Source organism: Urocitellus parryii, chromosome 7 (assembly GCF_045843805.1).
Source record: "Urocitellus parryii isolate mUroPar1 chromosome 7, mUroPar1.hap1, whole genome shotgun sequence".
NCBI classification, from domain to species: domain Eukaryota; kingdom Metazoa; phylum Chordata; class Mammalia; order Rodentia; family Sciuridae; genus Urocitellus; species Urocitellus parryii.
Window position 1 is genome coordinate 76,233,433 of NC_135537.1, and position 6,839 is coordinate 76,240,271.

The following is a 6,839-nucleotide window of genomic DNA, read 5'->3' on the forward strand; positions in this document are numbered from 1 at the left end:
GGCAGTTTGATTTCCTACTCTTATTATGTCTGGGTAGAAATAATCATTATCTGATTAGGAAAGTTGTTTGCAAAAAGCAACACTTAGGAGAGTTGTATGAGAGGGAGCTATTCCTGTTGTTACATTTCCAATTTGCCAAAAGCAGTTAACCTTAGAATTTTTAGTTATTCACGGTTCTTAAAAGAAATTCTAATTTTTTTATAAATAACATATTAAATAAACCCTGAAATTACTAACTCCCTACTGCCTTAAGCAAGGTGGTTTGTTTATTCAAACATTATTTTCAAAGTTTTTTTTTTTTTTTGAATTCTTAGAGAGAGAGAATTTTAATATTTATTTTTTAGTTTTCGGCAGACACAACATCTTTGTATGTGGTGCTGAGGATCGAACCCGGGCCACATGCATGCCAGGCGAGCACGCTACCGCTTGAGGCACATCCCCAGCCCCAAAGTTTTAATCTGAATATTTTGGTTCAAATGATCGTGAATACTTATAAGCGTGAGGGTAGAGGAAATGTGCCATAACCTAGCAGTCCAAGTATGTACTGCTTCACATTATAGAACTTCAGCTCTTTGTATCTGCTTTTTCTTTATAAAAATTAGTTTTATTGTCATCATCTACTTACAGTTCTAACAGTTCTTTTATCTCTTGATGAATTAAGGAACTCTGCTAATCTTGGGTAAAAGAAAACAAACTCCACCTTACCTCGCCACCCTTGAAAGCAAACTTACAACCTCAAATTTAACAATCCCTCCCTCATTATCTCATTTTGAGTCAAAGCGGTGACTCACTGTTCATCTCTGAGCAGTTCTTACCACAGATCTCAGGCGGCTCGGTTGGCTTTCCTCTATATTACTGCTCAGATCATAGTTTCCAGAATATCTTCTCTCATTCTCTTTGGTCAGCCCAGCCACAATTTACAAGATATAAAATTTTAAGGTGGATGTAGTCCATATTTGTAATCCCAGGAACTCGGTAGGCTGAGGCAGGAGGCCTGAAAGTTTAAGGCCAGCCTTAGCAACATGGCAAGAACTTGTCTCAAAAAAAAAAAGGCTGGGGGGATGTTGCTCAGTGGGATAAAGTGCCAATAAATAAAAGTATTACCATTAATCCAAAAAGTTGCATCATGCTCCCTTTGAAGTTAGTACCCTCCCAATCCCTAGAACCCATTTATATGCTTTCTATTACCATGGCCTTTGTTTTTCTAGAATTCTATGTAAGTGGAATCATAAAGTATGTAATTATTCCACTCACCCCCAGGACTGACCCGAGGGGTGCTCAAACACTGAGCCACAACCCCAGCCCTTTTTATTTTTTATTTGAGAAAAGGTCTTGCTAAATTACCTAGGGCCTCACTAAGTTGCTGAGGCTGATTTTGAACTTGCAATCCTCCTGCCTCAGCCTCCTGAGCTGCTGGGATTATAGGCATGTGCCACCATGCCCAGCTCAGTATGTAATCTTTTATGCAGAGGTGGGAGTAGGGTGAGGGGAACTCTTAATGTTTGATTTCTTTCACTCAACATAATGCTTTTGGGATAGTCCTGCACCTCTACTTGAATATGTACTTTGGGTCTATGGCTGTACCACTTTGAAAACATGTGATTTTATCTGAATCTGTAGTTTGGTACTTTGATAATGCCAAATCTATTAAATGGCTATGCTGGCATATATTTACTAGCCTGTGTTATTGATGGGCATTGGGTTGTTGCTGGATTTCAGCTGTGAGTAAAGCTGCTTTAGAGATCTTCTGTACTAGTCTGTAAGGACATGAATGTATTCTTTGGTAACAAAATAGAAGACTAGAACTGCTAAAGTGCATGATAAGAATTTAACTTCTTCAAAGACTGTTACACTCCAAAGTGGCTGTACCATTTTGAATTTCATACCAGACACATATGAGAATTATAGTTGCTTTGTATCTTTGTTTAGCATTTATGTTATTTTAATTTGCATTCCCCTGCTGAATAATCATGAACATCTTTTAATATACTAATTTGTCATCTACTTCTAAGTAAGATATGCTAAGTTGTGATTATTTTATTTGGAATTTCTTGTTTCTTTGATCAGATGGTTTACAGTTTTCTTCATATTTCATAAATAGTCATTATTTCATCAAATATTTTTGGTCTAAATCCTTACCCCCTCCTATCTGAGACTCTACTTTATATGTTATTTAGGCTACTTAGTTGCTCCATAAAATTTCCAGATCTTTTCTGAGTTTCATTTTGGCATTTCCATTGCTTTGCCTTCAACTGCACAAGTCTGTACTCTGCCTTGCCTATTTGTCTCATCCTATGTGTTTTTCATCTAAGACACTGTATTTTTTTTTTTAATCTCAAGAAGTTTGATTTGGCTGTTTTACATTTCCTAATTCTTTTATCATAATACCCATGTTTTTCTCTAATCTTTTTGAGCATATGAAGTGTATTTTTTTTTTTAATGTGGGGGTCTATGTTGCCCAGGCTGCTGCCCTCTAACTCCTAGATTCAAGGATTCTCCTGCTTTAGCCTCCTCAGTAGCTGGCACTACAGAGGCATACCACCACATTTGGTGAAATATACTGAAAATGTAAAAAGCAATCACAGATGTGCACTCCTCTAATCCTATTTCCTTGGGAGTCCCAGGCAGGAGGATGGGCAAGTTTGACCAGTGTGGGCAGCTTAGCAACCTGTCTCTAAATAAAAGATAAAAAAGAATGGGGATGTAGTTCAATGGAGTACTCTTGGGTTGAATTACCAGTACTACATCAATAAATAAATAAATAAATAAATAAATAGGTTTGGGGATGTAGCTATATGGCACTGTACAGTGCTCCTGGGTTCAACCACAAGTACTGTTAAAAAAAAAAAAAAACTTCAAAAGAAAGGGTTGAGAAAATACTTGTGATTCATATATTCAACAAAAGGACTACTATCTGGATTATATAAAGAACTCTCCAACTGGGTTTGGTGGTGCACACCTGAACCCCAGCAACTTGGGAGGCTTAGGTGGGAAGCTTGAAAATTCAGAGCCAGCTTCAGCAATTTAGCAAAATAAAAAATAGAAGGATGGGAGATGTAGAAATGTAGCTCACTGATAAAGCACCCCTGGGTTCTATACCCTATACTCCAAGCAAGCAAGCAAGCAATAAATAAATAAATAAATAAATAAAAAGAATTCTCAACACAACATTAAACAACCAAAATTCAAATTAGAAAAAAAAGCAAAGAAATGACAGCATACACAGATGACAGAAAATATGCCACCGGAGAAAATGTTCCATTATATTAGTCATTATGGAAATGCAAATTAAGTTAAAATCAAATATCAGTGCATTCTTACAAGAATGATTAAAATAAAAAAATAATGACAAATACAATGCAGGTAACAATGTGGAAAAATGGATCAGAGCCAAACTTTAGCTGGAAATCTCATTTTTTGCCATGTTTTAGCGAGTAATCTTAGGTATTCTTTTCTGTTCCTTTGAGTTCCTTTGAGAAATAAGGATTAACATAGTTGTCTCAATGAGAATTTTTTTTTTTTCCATACTGGGGATTGAACCCATGTGGCTGAGATAGCAGGCAGACAGATGCCATTGTGCCTGGTTTATGATGAGAATTTTTGATAAGCTATTATAGAGACTGGCAAATAATAGGTAGTGTTTGTCTATTTTTCTTTGCATTATTTCTCAGATGTTTAGTTAATATCTAACATGTTTAAATTCAATAATAAGGGCCAGGCTTGGTAGTGAATACTTGTATCCCAGGAGGCTGAAGCAGGAGAATTACAAGTTTGAGGCCAGTCTAAGCAATTTAGTAAGACCTGACTCCGAATTAAAAATACAAAAAGCTGGAGATGTGCCTCAGTAGTTAAGCACCCCTAGGTTCAATCCCCAGTACCAATATATAAATAAATAAATTGAGTTGAGCTTTACATATGCTAGGCAAGCCCTCTACCACGGAGCTAAATCTCTAGTCCTTTTTTTTCTTCTTCTTTTTTTTCCTTTTGACTTTTTACTACCCAAATTTCTCTCTCTCTTTTTTTTTTTGTTTACTCTAGTCCCAACCATAATCCACATCTGGATTTTTTTTTGATAGTAGAAAATCATCATCCATATCATATTACAAAATAAATTATTTTTCTATACTATGTGCTCCCATTCCCTTCCTCCCCCGCCCTCTCTCTCTTAGTGAAGATGGGGTGCAGTGGTGGGGTTTAAACCAAAGTGCCTTGAGCATGATAGGCAAGCACTGAGCTGTTTACCAGTAAGCCACATCTTGACGCTGCCATTATATTTTTTAGACTCTTCATAAATTTTTTTTTGTCTATTTTATTCTGCTGCCCTTCCTATCCCCCCATCCCCTCTCCTCCCCTCCCATCACTTCTCTCTATCCAATCTAATGTGACACACTTTTTTTTTTTTTTAAATTTAGCTTTCTGACTCTGATTGTGTTTTCCACACTTGCACAATGATTTTCTGTTCCTTAAAAAGGAAAGCATGTTTGATCCTATCCTGGACACATTAGACACACATTGAATCACCATAGGCCCTGCTGACATGGTTTTTCATTTTAGACAATCTCATAATGACTTAAGGTCTCACAGCATGAACCCCTTGCATTCTGCCTGGGTACACACCAAATGAAGATTTTGGTGCTTTCCCAAACCTTTTGCATAAATGTAAATGACACTATTACCAGTGGTTAGGGATGACCTAGTTTTGTTAGATGTTGTATTGTCAGATAGCCTATGAAGGTATATCAAATGCTGGACCATTCTGAGTGCCTCTAGATGCTGTTCCCATCCCCAGCCCTTTTAAATTTTGAGACAGGGTCTCATTAAGTTAACCAGGTTGGCTTCCAAAACATGTGCCATCTTGCCTATCACTAATCACTTTTAAGTGTATATCAGTCTATGTTGGCATTGTGTGTGATGTTGGAAATTGAACCCAGAACCTCTCATTCTAGGCCAAGTGCTCTGTCACTAAGCTATGTTCCCTGCCCTTTTTTATTTCTCCTCTTCTACCTACTCCCCTATCCCCCTCCTTTCTCTTTCTTCCTGAGTCTTGCTAAATGGCTTCAGCTGGCCCCCAATTTGTGATCCTCCTGCTTCAACCTCCGGGGGAGCAGGGTTTATAGGTGTAAGCCACCATGCCCAACTTGAATATTTTTTTCTCCCATCTAAAGACACAATTAACAAAAATTTAAAGATCTTAATTGAAGTGGAATGTGGTGATGCACACCCATAATCCCAGCTACTCTGGTTAAGGCAAGAGGATCTCAAACTCAAGGTCATCTTGAGCAAGTTAGTGAGAACCTGCCTCAAGATAAAATAAAAAAGGGGAGGGGTATAGCTGAGTGGTAGAGCGGCCCTGAGTTCAATCCTTGACATGATAGAAAATATAAAGAAAACCTTAATTAGCTTTTTTTTTTTTTTGGCAATTCTGGAATCAGGTAACAGCTCATCCCATAAAACAGAATAAATATTCTGATGGGCTGAGCAAAGGGGGTTGGATTTATAGACAGAAGGGCCAAAAAAAGCAGAAACAAACAACAAAAAACAGAATGGTTCTTTTAAGTTTACTTTCCTAAAAAGGTGGAAATAGGATGACAGAATTGAAAAATAATTGGTTGCTTAACCTTAGTTTTTTTAAAAAAATATATATAAATTTTTATAACTTTATTTTTTTAAGGTGGTGCTGAGGATTGAACCCAGTGCCTCTCACCATGCTAACCAAGCACTCTACCACTGAGCTACAGCCCCAGCCCTAACCTTAGGTTATTTTGTTGAAGAATTAAAAGAGAGGAAATTTATCATGCCAATTAAACTTGTGATTGGGAAATATGGCTATTATTTCTCCCCATTTCTTAGTGTTGGCTGTAGGGCAGGCTGAATAAATGTTAGCTGCAGGGTGGGCTAAATACTGAACCCCCAACTTCTGGTTCCTTATTGCTTGTTTGCCTCAAGGCTGAACACTCGAACCCCACCCATTTGGTGCAACGGAAACCCACATCTGGCCCCTGCCTGGTCTGCCTGAGGGCAGAAGATGACACCCTTAGCAACTACTGTTTCACCCAATCACTGTATGCCAACAAGGCAGCTTGCAGACCCAGAGACCCCATTAGATTTTGGCTAAAAAAAACTCTCCTGCCAGAACTCTCTCTTGCACTTTGCTCTCCCTCCCCCCTTTCTTCGACCTCTCTCTTTTGCGCTCTCTCTTTGCCCTCCCCCCTTTCGCTTTCTCTCTCCCTGTTGCTTTGCTCTCTCCCTCTCTTTCCCCACTCTCTCTTGCTTTCTTTCTCTTTTTTCCTCTTCCTTCCCTGTCAATCAGACACCACCGAAATAAAGATCTCTTGGTTGTTCCAAGTGTCATGATCACTTTCCTTTCACTTAGGGTCAAATATTCATTTAGTCTTACCTTGTGACATGGAACATTAACATGAGTGATTCCATTTTGGTTTTTAGTTGGGTCTTTTGGGGCCAAATGCAGAAACTTAGTCCAAAATAATGTCCTCATGTAAGTTTTACATAACAATATCTTCTCTTTCCCTCTATTTATTTATTTATTTATTTATTTATTTATTTATTTATTTATTTATTTTTTGCTGTCCTATTCTATCACAGCTACTTTGTATAAATTGAAAAGTGAGTAAAATGTCCCCAAATGGCTTTCCCTATCAAAGTCACAATGAGTCAGTGAAGCATGAAAATTAACATAGATTCAGAAAGAGACACTTTTTTTCCCATGTATATAAGCTCCTATACTGACTTGCTTATAAATGTGGTCTCCAAGCAATTTGCCAATAGGCTACAAGGCTTCAGGAAAAACTGATCTTATTTCAGCACAAACAAATATTTAA

The 6,839-nt window shown here is 37.7% G+C and overlaps 1 pseudogene; it reads right to left on the reverse strand.

The window, feature by feature from the left end:
- Positions 1–4,408: 4,408 nt before the first annotated feature.
- On the reverse strand, positions 4,409–4,755 carry LOC113186823 (large ribosomal subunit protein eL34 pseudogene; annotated as a pseudogene).
- Positions 4,756–6,839: the final 2,084 nt, after the last annotated feature.